Source organism: Sus scrofa, chromosome 1 (assembly GCF_054392235.1).
Source record: "Sus scrofa isolate SSC_HxYL_T2T_F1_AM1 chromosome 1, Sscrofa_HxYL_maternal_Yorkshire_Landrace_v2.0, whole genome shotgun sequence".
In the NCBI taxonomy this organism is placed as follows: domain Eukaryota; kingdom Metazoa; phylum Chordata; class Mammalia; order Artiodactyla; family Suidae; genus Sus; species Sus scrofa.
In genome coordinates, this window is record NC_139383.1 from 151,732,227 (window position 1) to 151,750,996 (window position 18,770).

Genomic DNA, 18,770 nt, shown 5'->3' on the forward strand with positions numbered 1-18,770 from the left:
GGCCCAGGGACCTGGCGGCTGCCTTCCCCAGACCCCCACGGGGAGCCACGCCTCCCAGAGGAGAGGCCACATGCAAGACCGTCCCCGCCCCTGCCCGCGCGGTCCTTCCCTACCCGGGCCTCCCACAGCCGCTGACGCCATCCCACTTGAGGCCAGGGCACCTCCTCCAGAGCCCCTCGCCCATCCAGACCTGGGCCTGTCCACCCACGTCCCCGGCAGGCTCCCTCTGCCCGCCTGTCGCTCACCACTTCAGCTGCCCCCTTCTCGCCACCCAGCCCCAGCCTCCGCCCCCACATCCCTGGACGTCCCAGGGGAGCGCCCTCAGGGGTTCCCAGGCTGCCCCCCTCCCATGGGGGACGGCCCTGATCCAAGGGCCCCCGCTACCACAGACCCCCTGCAGCAGGTGGCCCTCAGGGGTCCCCAGAGCAGAAAGAGAACACTACCCTGCCGGGATCCCGTCTCCCCACAGCATCCTGAGAAGGGCGCCCGGCCTGGGCCAGGACGCCCCCTGGGGCCCTAGGGCCGCACACTTGCCTCGCGGGCCGGGCCCAAATTTCGGCCCCCGCGACGGCTTGCGAAACCCCCCAAGGCCGGCGGGAGGCCGCCCGGGATCTCCAGCACGCTCGGGCACGCGGCCTCGCCCCCGAGGCCAGCGCCGGGCGACGGGCCCCATGCTTCCTGGGCCCGGCAGGCGGCCGCCTTCCCCAGACCTCACCCGAGTGGCTGCTGACACCCAGAGGCCCCAAGGCCAAGGGCCCATCTACCCCCGAGCCCCCGGTGGCCGCCACGTGCCGGACCTCAGTTTCGATGAGGAGACGGTAGTGAGTTCTCACTCATTTTGTTCAGATTTCCAAGGAATGCTTTAGAGGGAGTCATCATCGATCCGAGCACGGGCTCCGCCGCCGCAAGGCAAATTCACGGCCTCCGCACCTGGACATCCCACCCGCTCCATCACGGCAGCGTTTGGGGGCGTGCCCAGACAGACGAGCCACTGGGCAGGACGGGACGCTCCCCCTCACGCCCCCGGAGCTGGCCTGCCGGGGCCAAAGCCCGCGAGAAGCGGGGCTGGCCCGGGGCTCCGGACAGACGAGCGCCCCAAGGGCGAGTTCTCCACCACTGAGGACAGGGGCCGCTCACCATCGCCAGGTCTCCACAGAGCCGCGACAAGGACGCCACGCCCACTGGGCTGCGGGAGCTCCTCGGCCTCGCTCGGTGGCACGCCACAAGATCAGGGGTCCGCCATGCTGCTCTCCTGGGTCAGGGCGAGAGAGCACACACACCACAAGGGTTGCCACAAGGAGGAAGGGCCACGCTGGCGCCAGGGGACCAGGGCCCCTCCACCTGGAGACCCGCACTGCATCGGGCTGCCACGGCTCCCCAGCCTCCCCAGCCTCCCCTCTCTCTGGGTGTCTGCAGCCACACGGACCCTGCCTGGGGGACGGGCGCGGGGGGGGGTGCAGGCCCGGCCTGCACAGAGGCGTGCCAGGGGCACAGAGAGAGGCCCCGGCATTCTTCTCCCACGTCCCAGGGCCCGAAAGATGGATCCCCAAGGCCGGCTCCCCGCCCCCCAACACGGCAACAAGGTGCCCCACGGAGGCACATTCAGGCCCACTGGGGCAACCTGCGCCACACCCCCGACACGACCGGGAAACCCAAACCCCTGGCACCTCCTCTGCCTCAGGACTTCCGCCAGGACTCACCGCCCCTGCGGAAACCCTCTCTCTTCCTTTGTTCTCTCCCTCTCTCTCTCTCCCTCTCGGTCCCACCCGCTGTCACCCTTTCCCTGGCGAGCACGCGCGCGCCGAAGCTTTCTCTCCTTTGCTGGACCCATCCGACGCACGATCAGCCACTTGCCCTCACAAGAGTCTGTCCGTGCCAGCCGGCTCTCCAGGAACCCCAGCACGGGCGCACTGATGCTACCCTGCCCTGACGAAGGGTGACGGCCACCAACTCCCCTTGACCTCTCCATGATGCGGAATCCCCTCAGCGCCCGTAAGACCCCCCCGGAGCCGTTCCCGTGCCCAGCAGCAGGCACGAACCCCCTGACGAGACGTGGTCGCTACCCGGCGGTTCCCGCCCGCACCAAGCCCGTCCCAGGCCCGACCACACACCAACCGGGACACCCAAGTCGGCCGGGAGACACGGCTCAAATCCCCACAGGGCGTGGGACATTCCCCCAAACAGCCGGGACTCCTGAACGGGCCAGGCCTTCCAGGGCCTCAAGCCCCGGGCCTTCCTGGCAAGCACGCGGCCGCCGGGCCTCATCAAAGCCCTCCGTCACCGTCGGGGCCAGGACACCGCCACCGCTGCCCAAGCCCAGGCCTCCCGTCTCCGCTCGCCATCAAGCCGCCCGCCGCAGGACCCGGACACCCGCCCCGAGCAGCCTCCCAGGCACTGCCAGCTGAGAGACGTCCCTGGCCGCCGACCTCCCCGCTCTGCCCAGGCCCCCGCGCGGCGACCTGGGCGAAGCGCTCCACGCGGCGCGGGTGGCTCGCTCTGCCGGGCAGACCACCCCCTCCAGGGCGTCCAAGGGCTCGGCATCGCACCCTCCAGGGAGAGGGAGACCGTGCACCGGGAAGGACTCCGACCCGTGGCCTCCCAAAGGACCCCCCCAAGGTGCGGTCCGCGCCGCGGCCCAGGGACCTGGCGGCTGCCTTCCCCAGACCCCCACGGGGAGCCACGCCTCCCAGAGGAGAGGCCACATGCAAGACCGTCCCCGCCCCTGCCCGCGCGGTCCTTCCCTACCCGGGCCTCCCACAGCCGCTGACGCCATCCCACTTGAGGCCAGGGCACCTCCTCCAGAGCCCCTCGCCCATCCAGACGTGGGCCTGTCCACCCACGTCCCCGGCAGGCTCCCTCTGCCCGCCTGTCGCTCACCACTTCAGCTGCCCCCTTCTCGCCACCCAGCCCCAGCCTCCGCCCCCACATCCCTGGACGTCCCAGGGGAGCGCCCTCAGGGGTTCCCAGGCTGCCCCCCTCCCATGGGGGACGGCCCTGATCCAAGGGCCCCCGCTACCACAGACCCCCTGCAGCAGGTGGCCCTCAGGGGTCCCCAGAGCAGAAAGAGAACACTACCCTGCCGGGATCCCGTCTCCCCACAGCATCCTGAGAAGGGCGCCCGGCCTGGGCCAGGACGCCCCCTGGGGCCCTAGGGCCGCACACTTGCCTCGCGGGCCGGGCCCAAATTTCGGCCCCCGCGACGGCTTGCGAAACCCCCCAAGGCCGGCGGGAGGCCGCCCGGGATCTCCAGCACGCTCGGGCACGCGGCCTCGCCCCCGAGGCCAGCGCCGGGCGACGGGCCCCATGCTTCCTGGGCCCGGCAGGCGGCCGCCTTCCCCAGACCTCACCCGAGTGGCTGCTGACACCCAGAGGCCCCAAGGCCAAGGGCCCATCTACCCCCGAGCCCCCGGTGGCCGCCACGTGCCGGACCTCAGTTTCGATGAGGAGACGGTAGTGAGTTCTCACTCATTTTGTTCAGATTTCCAAGGAATGCTTTAGAGGGAGTCATCATCGATCCTAGCACGGGCTCCGCCGCCGCAAGGCAAATTCACGGCCTCCGCACCTGGACATCCCACCCGCTCCATCACGGCAGCGTTTGGGGGCGTGCCCAGACAGACGAGCCACTGGGCAGGACGGGACGCTCCCCCTCACGCCCCTGGAGCTGGCCTGCCGGGGCCAAAGCCCGCGAGAAGCGGGGCTGGCCCGGGGCTCCGGACAGACGAGCGCCCCAAGGGCGAGTTCTCCACCACTGAGGACAGGGGCCGCTCACCATCGCCAGGTCTCCACAGAGCCGCGACAAGGACGCCACGCCCACTGGGCTGCGGGAGCTCCTCGGCCTCGCTCGGTGGCACGCCACAAGATCAGGGGTCCGCCATGCTGCTCTCCTGGGTCAGGGCGAGAGAGCACACACACCACAAGGGTTGCCACAAGGAGGAAGGGCCACGCTGGCGCCAGGGGACCAGGGCCCCTCCACCTGGAGACCCGCACTGCATCGGGCTGCCACGGCTCCCCAGCCTCCCCAGCCTCCCCTCTCTCTGGGTGTCTGCAGCCACACGGACCCTGCCTGGGGGACGGGCGCGGGGGTGCAGGACCGGCCTGCACAGAGGCGTGCCAGGGGCACAGAGAGAGGCCCCGGCATTCTTCTCCCACGTCCCAGGGCCCGAAAGATGGATCCCCAAGGCCGGCTCCCCGCCCCCCAACACGGCAACAAGGTGCCCCACGGAGGCACATTCAGGCCCACTGGGGCAACCTGCGCCACACCCCCGACACGACCGGGAAACCCAAACCCCTGGCACCTCCTCTGCCTCAGGACTTCCGCCAGGACTCACCGCCCCTGCGGAAACCCTCTCTCTTCCTTTGTTCTCTCCCTCTCTCTCTCTCCCTCTCGGTCCCACCCGCTGTCACCCTTTCCCTGGCGAGCGCGCGCGCGCCGAAGCTTTCTCTCCTTTGCTGGACCCATCCGACGCACGATCAGCCACTTGCCCTCACAAGAGTCTGTCCGTGCCAGCCGGCTCTCCAGGAACCCCAGCACGGGCGCACTGATGCTACCCTGCCCTGACGAAGGGTGACGGCCACCAACTCCCCTTGACCTCTCCATGATGCGGAATCCCCTCAGCGCCCGTAAGACCCCCCCCGGAGCCGTTCCCGTGCCCAGCAGCAGGCACGAACCCCCTGACGAGACGTGGTCGCTACCCGGCGGTTCCCGCCCGCACCAAGCCCGTCCCAGGCCCAACCACACACCAACCGGGACACCCAAGTCGGCCGGGAGTCACGGCTCAAATCCCCACAGGGCGTGGGACATTCCCCCAAACAGCCGGGACTCCTGAACGGGCCAGGCCTTCCAGGGCCTCAAGCCCCGGGCCTTCCTGGCAAGCACGCGGCCGCCGGGCCTCATCAAAGCCCTCCGTCACCGGCGGGGCCAGGACACCGCCACCGCTGCCCAAGCCCAGGCCTCCCGTCTCCGCTCGCCATCCAGCCGCCCGCCGCAGGACCCGGACACCCGCCCCGAGCAGCCTCCCAGGCACTGCCAGCTGAGAGACGTCCCTGGCCGCCGACCTCCCCGCTCTGCCCAGGCCCCCGCGCGGCGACCTGGGCGAAGCGCTCCACGCGGCGCGGGTGGCTCGCTCTGCCGGGCAGACCACCCCCTCCAGGGCGTCCAAGGGCTCGGCATCGCACCCTCCAGGGAGAGGGAGACCGTGCACCGGGAAGGACTCCGACCCGTGGCCTCCCAAAGGACCCCCCCAAGGTGCGGTCCGCGCCGCGGCCCAGGGACCTGGCGGCTGCCTTCCCCAGACCCCCACGGGGAGCCACGCCTCCCAGAGGAGAGGCCACATGCAAGACCGTCCCCGCCCCTGCCCGCGCGGTCCTTCCCTACCCGGGCCTCCCACAGCCGCTGACGCCATCCCACTTGAGGCCAGGGCACCTCCTCCAGAGCCCCTCGCCCATCCAGACCTGGGCCTGTCCACCCACGTCCCCGGCAGGCTCCCTCTGCCCGCCTGTCGCTCACCACTTCAGCTGCCCCCTTCTCGCCACCCAGCCCCAGCCTCCGCCCCCACATCCCTGGACGTCCCAGGGGAGCGCCCTCAGGGGTTCCCAGGCTGCCCCCCTCCCATGGGGGACGGCCCTGATCCAAGGGCCCCCGCTACCACAGACCCCCTGCAGCAGGTGGCCCTCAGGGGTCCCCAGAGCAGAAAGAGAACACTACCCTGCCGGGATCCCGTCTCCCCACAGCATCCTGAGAAGGGCGCCCGGCCTGGGCCAGGACGCCCCCTGGGGCCCTAGGGCCGCACACTTGCCTCGCGGGCCGGGCCCAAATTTCGGCCCCCGCGACGGCTTGCGAAACCCCCCAAGGCCGGCGGGAGGCCGCCCGGGATCTCCAGCACGCTCGGGCACGCGGCCTCGCCCCCGAGGCCAGCGCCGGGCGACGGGCCCCATGCTTCCTGGGCCCGGCAGGCGGCCGCCTTCCCCAGACCTCACCCGAGTGGCTGCTGACACCCAGAGGCCCCAAGGCCAAGGGCCCATCTACCCCCGAGCCCCCGGTGGCCGCCACGTGCCGGACCTCAGTTTCGATGAGGAGACGGTAGTGAGTTCTCACTCATTTTGTTCAGATTTCCAAGGAATGCTTTAGAGGGAGTCATCATCGATCCGAGCACGGGCTCCGCCGCCGCAAGGCAAATTCACGGCCTCCGCACCTGGACATCCCACCCGCTCCATCACGGCAGCGTTTGGGGGCGTGCCCAGACAGACGAGCCACTGGGCAGGACGGGACGCTCCCCCTCACGCCCCCGGAGCTGGCCTGCCGGGGCCAAAGCCCGCGAGAAGCGGGGCTGGCCCGGGGCTCCGGACAGACGAGCGCCCCAAGGGCGAGTTCTCCACCACTGAGGACAGGGGCCGCTCACCATCGCCAGGTCTCCACAGAGCCGCGACAAGGACGCCACGCCCACTGGGCTGCGGGAGCTCCTCGGCCTCGCTCGGTGGCACGCCACAAGATCAGGGGTCCGCCATGCTGCTCTCCTGGGTCAGGGCGAGAGAGCACACACACCACAAGGGTTGCCACAAGGAGGAAGGGCCACGCTGGCGCCAGGGGACCAGGGCCCCTCCACCTGGAGACCCGCACTGCATCGGGCTGCCACGGCTCCCCAGCCTCCCCAGCCTCCCCTCTCTCTGGGTGTCTGCAGCCACACGGACCCTGCCTGGGGGACGGGCGCGGGGGGGGGTGCAGGCCCGGCCTGCACAGAGGCGTGCCAGGGGCACAGAGAGAGGCCCCGGCATTCTTCTCCCACGTCCCAGGGCCCGAAAGATGGATCCCCAAGGCCGGCTCCCCGCCCCCCAACACGGCAACAAGGTGCCCCACGGAGGCACATTCAGGCCCACTGGGGCAACCTGCGCCACACCCCCGACACGACCGGGAAACCCAAACCCCTGGCACCTCCTCTGCCTCAGGACTTCCGCCAGGACTCACCGCCCCTGCGGAAACCCTCTCTCTTCCTTTGTTCTCTCCCTCTCTCTCTCTCCCTCTCGGTCCCACCCGCTGTCACCCTTTCCCTGGCGAGCACGCGCGCGCCGAAGCTTTCTCTCCTTTGCTGGACCCATCCGACGCACGATCAGCCACTTGCCCTCACAAGAGTCTGTCCGTGCCAGCCGGCTCTCCAGGAACCCCAGCACGGGCGCACTGATGCTACCCTGCCCTGACGAAGGGTGACGGCCACCAACTCCCCTTGACCTCTCCATGATGCGGAATCCCCTCAGCGCCCGTAAGACCCCCCCGGAGCCGTTCCCGTGCCCAGCAGCAGGCACGAACCCCCTGACGAGACGTGGTCGCTACCCGGCGGTTCCCGCCCGCACCAAGCCCGTCCCAGGCCCGACCACACACCAACCGGGACACCCAAGTCGGCCGGGAGACACGGCTCAAATCCCCACAGGGCGTGGGACATTCCCCCAAACAGCCGGGACTCCTGAACGGGCCAGGCCTTCCAGGGCCTCAAGCCCCGGGCCTTCCTGGCAAGCACGCGGCCGCCGGGCCTCATCAAAGCCCTCCGTCACCGTCGGGGCCAGGACACCGCCACCGCTGCCCAAGCCCAGGCCTCCCGTCTCCGCTCGCCATCAAGCCGCCCGCCGCAGGACCCGGACACCCGCCCCGAGCAGCCTCCCAGGCACTGCCAGCTGAGAGACGTCCCTGGCCGCCGACCTCCCCGCTCTGCCCAGGCCCCCGCGCGGCGACCTGGGCGAAGCGCTCCACGCGGCGCGGGTGGCTCGCTCTGCCGGGCAGACCACCCCCTCCAGGGCGTCCAAGGGCTCGGCATCGCACCCTCCAGGGAGAGGGAGACCGTGCACCGGGAAGGACTCCGACCCGTGGCCTCCCAAAGGACCCCCCCAAGGTGCGGTCCGCGCCGCGGCCCAGGGACCTGGCGGCTGCCTTCCCCAGACCCCCACGGGGAGCCACGCCTCCCAGAGGAGAGGCCACATGCAAGACCGTCCCCGCCCCTGCCCGCGCGGTCCTTGCCTACCCGGGCCTCCCACAGCCGCTGACGCCATCCCACTTGAGGCCAGGGCACCTCCTCCAGAGCCCCTCGCCCATCCAGACGTGGGCCTGTCCACCCACGTCCCCGGCAGGCTCCCTCTGCCCGCCTGTCGCTCACCACTTCAGCTGCCCCCTTCTCGCCACCCAGCCCCAGCCTCCGCCCCCACATCCCTGGACGTCCCAGGGGAGCGCCCTCAGGGGTTCCCAGGCTGCCCCCCTCCCATGGGGGACGGCCCTGATCCAAGGGCCCCCGCTACTACAGACCCCCTGCAGCAGGTGGCCCTCAGGGGTCCCCAGAGCAGAAAGAGAACACTACCCTGCCGGGATCCCGTCTCCCCACAGCATCCTGAGAAGGGCGCCCGGCCTGGGCCAGGACGCCCCCTGGGGCCCTAGGGCCGCACACTTGCCTCGCGGGCCGGGCCCAAATTTCGGCCCCCGCGACGGCTTGCGAAACCCCCCAAGGCCGGCGGGAGGCCGCCCGGGATCTCCAGCACGCTCGGGCACGCGGCCTCGCCCCCGAGGCCAGCGCCGGGCGACGGGCCCCATGCTTCCTGGGCCCGGCAGGCGGCCGCCTTCCCCAGACCTCACCCGAGTGGCTGCTGACACCCAGAGGCCCCAAGGCCAAGGGCCCATCTACCCCCGAGCCCCCGGTGGCCGCCACGTGCCGGACCTCAGTTTCGATGAGGAGACGGTAGTGAGTTCTCACTCATTTTGTTCAGATTTCCAAGGAATGCTTTAGAGGGAGTCATCATCGATCCGAGCACGGGCTCCGCCGCCGCAAGGCAAATTCACGGCCTCCGCACCTGGACATCCCACCCGCTCCATCACGGCAGCGTTTGGGGGCGTGCCCAGACAGACGAGCCACTGGGCAGGACGGGACGCTCCCCCTCACGCCCCCGGAGCTGGCCTGCCGGGGCCAAAGCCCGCGAGAAGCGGGGCTGGCCCGGGGCTCCGGACAGACGAGCGCCCCAAGGGCGAGTTCTCCACCACTGAGGACAGGGGCCGCTCACCATCGCCAGGTCTCCACAGAGCCGCGACAAGGACGCCACGCCCACTGGGCTGCGGGAGCTCCTCGGCCTCGCTCGGTGGCACGCCACAAGATCAGGGGTCCGCCATGCTGCTCTCCTGGGTCAGGGCGAGAGAGCACACACACCACAAGGGTTGCCACAAGGAGGAAGGGCCACGCTGGCGCCAGGGGACCAGGGCCCCTCCACCTGGAGACCCGCACTGCATCGGGCTGCCACGGCTCCCCAGCCTCCCCAGCCTCCCCTCTCTCTGGGTGTCTGCAGCCACACGGACCCTGCCTGGGGGACGGGCGGGGTGGTGCAGGCCCGGCCTGCACAGAGGCGTGCCAGGGGCACAGAGAGAGGCCCCGGCATTCTTCTCCCACGTCCCAGGGCCCGAAAGATGGATCCCCAAGGCCGGCTCCCCGCCCCCCAACACGGCAACAAGGTGCCCCACGGAGGCACATTCAGGCCCACTGGGGCAACCTGCGCCACACCCCCGACACGACCGGGAAACCCAAACCCCTGGCACCTCCTCTGCCTCAGGACTTCCGCCAGGACTCACCGCCCCTGCGGAAACCCTCTCTCTTCCTTTGTTCTCTCCCTCTCTCTCTCTCCCTCTCGGTCCCACCCGCTGTCACCCTTTCCCTGGCGAGCGCGCGCGCGCCGAAGCTTTCTCTCCTTTGCTGGACCCATCCGACGCACGATCAGCCACTTGCCCTCACAAGAGTCTGTCCGTGCCAGCCGGCTCTCCAGGAACCCCAGCACGGGCGCACTGATGCTACCCTGCCCTGACGAAGGGTGACGGCCACCAACTCCCCTTGACCTCTCCATGATGCGGAATCCCCTCAGCGCCCGTAAGACCCCCCCCGGAGCCGTTCCCGTGCCCAGCAGCAGGCACGAACCCCCTGACGAGACGTGGTCGCTACCCGGCGGTTCCCGCCCGCACCAAGCCCGTCCCAGGCCCAACCACACACCAACCGGGACACCCAAGTCGGCCGGGAGTCACGGCTCAAATCCCCACAGGGCGTGGGACATTCCCCCAAACAGCCGGGACTCCTGAACGGGCCAGGCCTTCCAGGGCCTCAAGCCCCGGGCCTTCCTGGCAAGCACGCGGCCGCCGGGCCTCATCAAAGCCCTCCGTCACCGGCGGGGCCAGGACACCGCCACCGCTGCCCAAGCCCAGGCCTCCCGTCTCCGCTCGCCATCCAGCCGCCCGCCGCAGGACCCGGACACCCGCCCCGAGCAGCCTCCCAGGCACTGCCAGCTGAGAGACGTCCCTGGCCGCCGACCTCCCCGCTCTGCCCAGGCCCCCGCGCGGCGACCTGGGCGAAGCGCTCCACGCGGCGCGGGTGGCTCGCTCTGCCGGGCAGACCACCCCCTCCAGGGCGTCCAAGGGCTCGGCATCGCACCCTCCAGGGAGAGGGAGACCGTGCACCGGGAAGGACTCCGACCCGTGGCCTCCCAAAGGACCCCCCCAAGGTGCGGTCCGCGCCGCGGCCCAGGGACCTGGCGGCTGCCTTCCCCAGACCCCCACGGGGAGCCACGCCTCCCAGAGGAGAGGCCACATGCAAGACCGTCCCCGCCCCTGCCCGCGCGGTCCTTGCCTACCCGGGCCTCCCACAGCCGCTGACGCCATCCCACTTGAGGCCAGGGCACCTCCTCCAGAGCCCCTCGCCCATCCAGACGTGGGCCTGTCCACCCACGTCCCCGGCAGGCTCCCTCTGCCCGCCTGTCGCTCACCACTTCAGCTGCCCCCTTCTCGCCACCCAGCCCCAGCCTCCGCCCCCACATCCCTGGACGTCCCAGGGGAGCGCCCTCAGGGGTTCCCAGGCTGCCCCCCTCCCATGGGGGACGGCCCTGATCCAAGGGCCCCCGCTACCACAGACCCCCTGCAGCAGGTGGCCCTCAGGGGTCCCCAGAGCAGAAAGAGAACACTACCCTGCCGGGATCCCGTCTCCCCACAGCATCCTGAGAAGGGCGCCCGGCCTGGGCCAGGACGCCCCCTGGGGCCCTAGGGCCGCACACTTGCCTCGCGGGCCGGGCCCAAATTTCGGCCCCCGCGACGGCTTGCGAAACCCCCCAAGGCCGGCGGGAGGCCGCCCGGGATCTCCAGCACGCTCGGGCACGCGGCCTCGCCCCCGAGGCCAGCGCCGGGCGACGGGCCCCATGCTTCCTGGGCCCGGCAGGCGGCCGCCTTCCCCAGACCTCACCCGAGTGGCTGCTGACACCCAGAGGCCCCAAGGCCAAGGGCCCATCTACCCCCGAGCCCCCGGTGGCCGCCACGTGCCGGACCTCAGTTTCGATGAGGAGACGGTAGTGAGTTCTCACTCATTTTGTTCAGATTTCCAAGGAATGCTTTAGAGGGAGTCATCATCGATCCGAGCACGGGCTCCGCCGCCGCAAGGCAAATTCACGGCCTCCGCACCTGGACATCCCACCCGCTCCATCACGGCAGCGTTTGGGGGCGTGCCCAGACAGACGAGCCACTGGGCAGGACGGGACGCTCCCCCTCACGCCCCCGGAGCTGGCCTGCCGGGGCCAAAGCCCGCGAGAAGCGGGGCTGGCCCGGGGCTCCGGACAGACGAGCGCCCCAAGGGCGAGTTCTCCACCACTGAGGACAGGGGCCGCTCACCATCGCCAGGTCTCCACAGAGCCGCGACAAGGACGCCACGCCCACTGGTCTGCGGGAGGTCCTCGGCCTCGCGCGGTGGCACGCCACAAGATCAGGGGTCCGCCATGCTGCTCTCCTGGGTCAGGGCGAGAGAGCACACACACCACAAGGGTTGCCACAAGGAGGAAGGGCCACGCTGGCGCCAGGGGACCAGGGCCCCTCCACCTGGAGACCCGCACTGCATCGGGCTGCCACGGCTCCCCAGCCTCCCCAGCCTCCCCTCTCTCTGGGTGTCTGCAGCCACACGGACCCTGCCTGGGGGACGGGCGGGGGGGGTGCAGGCCCGGCCTGCACAGAGGCGTGCCAGGGGCACAGAGAGAGGCCCCGGCATTCTTCTCCCACGTCCCAGGGCCCGAAAGATGGATCCCCAAGGCCGGCTCCCCGCCCCCCAACACGGCAACAAGGTGCCCCACGGAGGCACATTCAGGCCCACTGGGGCAACCTGCGCCACACCCCCGACACGACCGGGAAACCCAAACCCCTGGCACCTCCTCTGCCTCAGGACTTCCGCCAGGACTCACCGCCCCTGCGGAAACCCTCTCTCTTCCTTTGTTCTCTCCCTCTCTCTCTCTCCCTCTCGGTCCCACCCGCTGTCACCCTTTCCCTGGCGAGCGCGCGCGCGCCGAAGCTTTCTCTCCTTTGCTGGACCCATCCGACGCACGATCAGCCACTTGCCCTCACAAGAGTCTGTCCGTGCCAGCCGGCTCTCCAGGAACCCCAGCACGGGCGCACTGATGCTACCCTGCCCTGACGAAGGGTGACGGCCACCAACTCCCCTTGACCTCTCCATGATGCGGAATCCCCTCAGCGCCCGTAAGACCCCCCCGGAGCCGTTCCCGTGCCCAGCAGCAGGCACGAACCCCCTGACGAGACGTGGTCGCTACCCGGCGGTTCCCGCCCGCACCAAGCCCCTCCCAGTCCCGACCACACACCAACCGGGACACCCAAGTCGGCCGGGAGACACGGCTCAAATCCCCACAGGGCGTGGGACATTCCCCCAAACAGCCGGGACTCCTGAACGGGCCAGGCCTTCCAGGGCCTCAAGCCCCGGGCCGTCCTGGCAAGCACGCGGCCGCCGGGCCTCATCAAAGCCCTCCGTCACCGTCGGGGCCAGGACACCGCCACCGCTGCCCAAGCCCAGGCCTCCCGTCTCCGCTCGCCATCAAGCCGCCCGCCGCAGGACCCGGACACCCGCCCCGAGCAGCCTCCCAGGCACTGCCAGCTGAGAGACGTCCCTGGCCGCCGACCTCCCCGCTCTGCCCAGGCCCCCGCGCGGCGACCTGGGCGAAGCGCTCCACGCGGCGCGGGTGGCTCGCTCTGCTGGGCAGACCACCCCCTCCAGGGCGTCCAAGGGCTCGGCATCGCACCCTCCAGGGAGAGGGAGACCGTGCACCGGGAAGGACTCCGACCCGTGGCCTCCCAAAGGACCCCCCCAAGGTGCGGTCCGCGCCGCGGCCCAGGGACCTGGCGGCTGCCTTCCCCAGACCCCCACGGGGAGCCACGCCTCCCAGAGGAGAGGCCACATGCAAGACCGTCCCCGCCCCTGCCCGCGCGGTCCTTCCCTACCCGGGCCTCCCACAGCCGCTGACGCCATTCCACTTGAGGCCAGGGCACCTCCTCCAGAGCCCCTCGCCCATCCAGACGTGGGCCTGTCCACCCACGTCCCCGGCAGGCTCCCTCTGCCCGCCAGGGCACAGGCACCCAGCGCCCATACACGTGCCCTGGAAACCTCTGTCCTCCCTTCCACGCGCCGCCCAAATCTCTGAGGATATCCCACATCATAGCCCAGGCCGCCCTGAAGGCACTGCCTCCCCGGGCACCCAACTCTCCCCCTCACGGTGCTGTGCGCACACTGGCCCAGGACCTCTGGCCCTCCCGCATTTCTCTCGACCCCAGTCCGCGGCCGACTCGGCACCGCCCAGGGACTCTGCGAGGGACAGGCACTGGCAGCCCCGCCGACCACGGGAAGACGCAGGTAAAGGCATCCACCCCGCCCAAACGGCCATCTCGGCAAGGCCCCCCGGCCTGCCTCCTCTCTCCCCACCAGAACCTGGGTCGGCAGTCCCGCCGAGGCCAAGGCCCCCGCTGCTCACCCGCAACCTACAGACAGCCTCTGCGCCCGACACCGCGGGCAGGACCCCGCAGAGGCCTCAAGGAGGCAGCCGCAGGCCTGAGAGCCCAGCGGAGCTCACGCACACCGCAGGCAGCCCACCCCACACTGGGCCTGCCACTCCCAAGGCTTTCCCGCCGGGCACCGGGGCCCCGGGGCCCCGGGGCCCCGGGGCTGCCCGCGAGGAGGCCTGCCCCAAGGCTCCTCTCCCCATGGCCCTCCGGGGCCACCGTAGGCCTGCCTGCCCCCACCTGCGCCCCAGGGCTGCACGCACCCAAGGGAGCCAAGGCAACGGGACCCTCCCCCGACGTCCCCTGTGGGAGCCACGTGCCGGACCTCAGTTTGCGATGAGGAGACGGTAGTGAGTTCTCACTCATTTTGTTCAGATTTTCCAAGGAATGCGTTTGTGGGTGTCATCATCGATCCGAGCACGGGCACACCCGCGGGACAGCCACCGCCACAGCCCCCACCGCCGGGACGGCCAGCCAGCTCCCTCCTGGACGCGTCCCGGAACCTCCCGAGCCCAACCGCGGGCAAGCAGGTCAGCTCCACCACCGGGAGCAGAGGGTGCGGGTCCGGGCGCCACACACGGCGCCCCGGGGGCTACCTTTTCACGCCTACCAGGTGGCCATCGATCCCGCCACCGGCCGCACGCCAACACGCCACCCTCCGGCAGGAGGGACTGGCCTTCTCGGGGTCGCTCCCGACAGGCTCCGGCTTCCGCTCCCCGCGCTGGCCTCCGTTTCTCCGCCGCAGCAGCTGGGTGAGGGCGACAACGGACACGCGCAAGCACGCCTCAGCAAGGGGCTCAGCTGCCCAAGGCACAGGGGCCGGGCCCCCCACCGCCCAGGGCCTGTGGGCAGCCTGGCTGCCACCTGTCCCTGGCCTCCCCCCTCTCACTGGGTGCCAGCAGCCAAAGCGCCACACGGAGTGGCCAGCACTGCCCCTTCGCTGGGGCGCCACACCCTTCCCCCAGGAACCGCACCTCCCTCAGGCTCCCTATGGCCCTGCCCACCCGCACCCCTCCCAGCTTAAGAGTCCACGGCAACCCCGAGTCCGATTCCACCCCAAGGCCCACCCTGGGGCTCTCCCCCTCACCCGATGGGAAAACACCCTCGCTCCGGCCACCGACACTGCCTGCCCACGCAGGGAGAGACACACGCGGCCCAGAGTGCTCTGCAGGAGCCTCAGCTCAGGACCGCTGACGTGCCCCTGGGGGCAAGGTCTCCGCCCCGAGAGCGGCTCCGCGGGCCCTGGACCCGGGGCGCCCATGGGCACACCTGCACTCCACCCCCGCTATCCCCAGCACGCTCTCAGGACCCCGGGCAAAACACAGACCCTTCTGCTGGACCCTCCGGGACCCCAAGGGCCCTGGAGCCTGGGCAAGACCCCGCAGGGCCGCACCTCGCCCTGACCGCCAATGGCGAGGGGCGACCCCAGCCGCCAGGCTGTGGGCTCGGGTCGCGCGCCCTTCACCCTCCAGGCCCGCCACACCAGGCCCCCTTGGGGCAGGGGGCCTGGGTCCCCCAGGCAGGTCTCCCCGGGGCACTCTGGGGACACCGGAGGCCTGCCTGCCCCAAACCGCGCCCCATGGCGGCTGCCTGTCCACCGGACACAACGTAACCCGCCCAGACCGCCTGCCGCCGGGCGCCCGGAACCTGCCACCAGTTGGGCGCTCGGGCCCCACGCAAGAGACACGCCACAGCCCCGGCGCCAGCAGCGGAAGGCCCGCCGGGCCCCATGGGACCCTCTCCTTTGCGTGGCACACCCATGCACACCCAGGCCTCCCTACCTCCAGCACCAGCGTCTCCACGGGAGACGCACCAGGCCCTGGGCCCAGCGGGACCCTCGCACCGAAACTCACGCCCCTTCCGCCGCCGCCTGCCCCCTTTCCTCCACAGCAGACTCCCTCCTTGCCACCAGCTCCCGCCCGGCACCAGCTCGGCTGGGCTCCAGTCCGCAGGCGTGGATAGCTCTGCTGGGTATCAACCTCACACTGCCTCCCACTGCGCAACTCCCTGTCCTCCCTCCCCGGGAACACGGCCTCAGCCAGGCCAGGGGCGCCGCACGGCCTCAACGTCCAGCCCCGTGTGTGGAAACCTTAGCGGCCCCGGGAGCTGGCCGCGGGCTCACACATCTATGGCCCGCCGGCAACCATGACCGGCCAGGGCACAGGCACCCAGCTCCCATTCACGTGCCCGGGACCCCTCTGTCCTGCCTTCCACGCGCCGCCCAAATCTCTGAGGATATCCCACATCATAGCCCAGGCCGCCCTGAAGGCACTGCCGCCCCGGGCACCCATCTCTCCCCCTCACGGTGCTGTGCGCACACTGGCCCAGGACCTCTGGCCCTCCCGCACTTCTCTCGACCCCAGTCCGCGGCCGACTCGGCACCGCCCAGGGACTCTGCGAGGGACAGGCACTGGCAGCCCCGCCGACCCCGGGAAGACGCAGGCAAAGGCATCCACCCCGCCCAAACGGCCATCTCGGCAAGGCCCCCCGGCTGGCCTCCTCTCTCCCCACCAGAACCTGGGTCGGCAGTCCCGCCGAGGCCAAGGCCCCCGCTGCTCACCCGCAACCTACAGACAGCCTCTGCGCCCGACACCGCGGGCAGGACCTCACGGAGGCAGCCGCAGGCCTGAGAGCCCAGCGGAGCTCACGCACACCGCAGGCAGCCCACCCCACACTGGGCCTGCCACTCCCAAGGCTTTCCCGCCGGGCACCGGGGCCCCGGGGCCCCGGGGCTGCCCACGAGGAGGCCAGCCCCAAGGCTCCACCCCCATGGCCCTCCCGGGCCACCGGAGACCTGCCTGCCCCCACCTGCGCCCCAGGGCTGCACGCACCCAAGGGAGCCAAGGCAACGGGACGTCCCCCGACGTCCCCTGTGGGAGCCACGTGCTGGACCTCAGTTTGCGATGAGGAGACGGTAGTGAGTTCTCACTCATTTTGTTCAGATTTTCCAAGGAATGCGTTTGTGGGTGTCATCATCGATCCGAGCACGGGCACACCCGCGGGACGGCCACCGCCACAGCCCCCACCGCCGGGACGGCCAGCCAGCTCCCTCCTGCCCGCGTCCCGCAGGCTCCCGAGCCCAACCGAGGGCAAGCAGGTCAGCTCCACCCCCGGGAGCAGAGGGTGCGGGTCCGGGCGCCACACACCGCCCCCCGGGGGCTACCTTGGCGCAGGCCACTGCCGCTTACCATCGCCTACCAGGTGGCCATCGATCCCGCCACCGGCCGCACGCCAACACGCCTCCCTCCGGCAGGAGGGACTGGCCTTCCCGGGGTTGCTCCCGACAGGCTCCGGCTTCCGCTCCCCGCGCTGGCCTCCGTTTCTCCGCCGCAGCAGCTGGGTGAGGGCGACAACGGACACGCGCAAGCACGCCTCAGCAAGGGGCCCAGCTGCCCAAGGCACAGGGGCCGGGCCCCCCACCGCCCAGGGCCTGTGGGCAGCCTGGCTGCCACCTGTCCCTGGCCTCCCCCCTCTCACTGGGTGCCAGCAGCCAAAGCGCCACACGGAGTGGCCAGCACTGCCCCTTCGCTGGGGTGCCACACCCTTCCCCAGGAACCGCACCTCCCTCAGGCTCCCTACTGCCCTGCCCACCCGCACCCCTCCCAGCTTAAGAGTCCACGGCAACCCCGAGTCCGATTCCACCCCAAGGCCCACCCTGGGGCTCTCCCCCTCACCCGATGGGAAAACACCCTCGCTCCGGCCACCGACACTGCCTGCCCACGCAGGGAGAGACACACGCGGCCCAGAGTGCTCTGCAGGAGCCTCAGCTCAGGACCGCTGACGTGCCCCTGGGGGCAAGGTCTCCGCCCCGAGAGCGGCTCCGCGGGCCCTGGACCCGGGGCGCCCATGGGCACACCTGCACTCCACCCCCGCTATCCCCAGCACGCTCTCAGGACCCCGGGCAAAACACAGACCCTTCTGCTGGACCCTCCGGGACCCCAAGGGCCCTGGAGCCTGGGCAAGACCCCGCAGGGCCGCACCTCGCCCTGACCGCCAATGGCGAGGGGCGACCCCAGCTGCCAGGCTGTGGGCTCGGGTCGCGCGCCCTTCACCCTCCAGGCCCGCCACACCAGGCCCCCTTGGGGCAGGGGGCCTGGGTCCCCCAGGCAGGTCTCCCCGGGGCACTCTGGGGACACCGGAGGCCTGCCTGCCCCAAACCGCGCCCCATGGCGGCTGCCTGTCCACCGGACACAACGTAACCCGCCCAGACCGCCTGCCGCCGGGCGCCCGGAACCTGCCACCAGTTGGGCGCTCGGGCCCCACGCAAGAGACACGCCACAGCCCCGGCGCCAGCAGCGGAAGGCCCGCCGGGCCCCATGGGACCCTCTCCTTTGCGTGGCACACCCATGCACACCCAGGCCTCCCTACCTCCAGCACCAGCGTCTCCACGGGAGACGCACCAGGCCCTGGGCCCAGCGGGACCCTCGCACCGAAACTCACGCCCCTTCCGCCGCCGCCTGCCCCCTTTCCTCCACAGCAGACTCCCTCCTTGCCACCAGCTCCCGCCCGGCACCAGCTCGGCTGGGCTCCAGTCCGCAGGCGTGGCTAGCTCTGCTGGGTATCAACCTCACACTGCCTCCCACTGCGCAACTCCCTGTCCTCCCTCCCCGGGAACACGGCCTCAGCCAGGGCAGGGGCGCCGCACGGCCTCAACGCCCAGCCCCGTGTGTGGACACCTTAGCGGCCCCGGGAGCTGGCCGCGGGCTCACACATCTATGGCCCGCGGGCACCCACGACCGGCCAGGGCACAGGCACCCAGCGCCCATTCACGTGCCCGGGACCCCTCTGTCCTGCCTTCCACGCGCCGCCCAAATCTCTGAGGATATCCCACATCATAGCCCAGGCCGCCCTGAAGGCACTGCCGCCCCGGGCACCCAACTCTCCCCCTCACGGTGCTGTGTGCACACTGGCCCAGGACCTCTGGCCCTCCCGCACTTCTCTCGACCCCAGT

The 18,770-nt window shown here is 71.1% G+C and overlaps 7 non-coding genes across 7 annotated transcripts; all 7 read right to left on the reverse strand.

The window, feature by feature from the left end:
• Window positions 1-793: 793 nt before the first annotated feature.
• LOC146406567 (small nucleolar RNA SNORD116) lies at window positions 794-885 on the reverse strand. The gene has a single exon (XR_014833257.1). It is a non-coding gene; the product is annotated as a small nucleolar RNA SNORD116 (small nucleolar RNA).
• Window positions 886-3,425: 2,540 nt separating this feature from the next.
• LOC146406568 (small nucleolar RNA SNORD116) lies at window positions 3,426-3,517 on the reverse strand. Its single transcript, XR_014833258.1, has one exon. It is a non-coding gene; the product is annotated as a small nucleolar RNA SNORD116 (small nucleolar RNA).
• A 2,537-nt stretch (window positions 3,518-6,054) lies between these two features.
• On the reverse strand, window positions 6,055-6,146 carry LOC146406569 (small nucleolar RNA SNORD116). The gene has a single exon (XR_014833263.1). It is a non-coding gene; the product is annotated as a small nucleolar RNA SNORD116 (small nucleolar RNA).
• Window positions 6,147-8,686: 2,540 nt separating this feature from the next.
• LOC146406570 (small nucleolar RNA SNORD116) lies at window positions 8,687-8,778 on the reverse strand. The gene has a single exon (XR_014833265.1). It is a non-coding gene; the product is annotated as a small nucleolar RNA SNORD116 (small nucleolar RNA).
• A 2,537-nt stretch (window positions 8,779-11,315) lies between these two features.
• Window positions 11,316-11,407, reverse strand: LOC146406571 (small nucleolar RNA SNORD116). Its single transcript, XR_014833284.1, has one exon. It is a non-coding gene; the product is annotated as a small nucleolar RNA SNORD116 (small nucleolar RNA).
• A 2,733-nt stretch (window positions 11,408-14,140) lies between these two features.
• Window positions 14,141-14,234, reverse strand: LOC146406572 (small nucleolar RNA SNORD116). The gene has a single exon (XR_014833433.1). It is a non-coding gene; the product is annotated as a small nucleolar RNA SNORD116 (small nucleolar RNA).
• Window positions 14,235-16,707: 2,473 nt separating this feature from the next.
• LOC146406573 (small nucleolar RNA SNORD116) lies at window positions 16,708-16,801 on the reverse strand. Its single transcript, XR_014833437.1, has one exon. It is a non-coding gene; the product is annotated as a small nucleolar RNA SNORD116 (small nucleolar RNA).
• Between the last annotated feature and the right edge of the window lie 1,969 nt (window positions 16,802-18,770).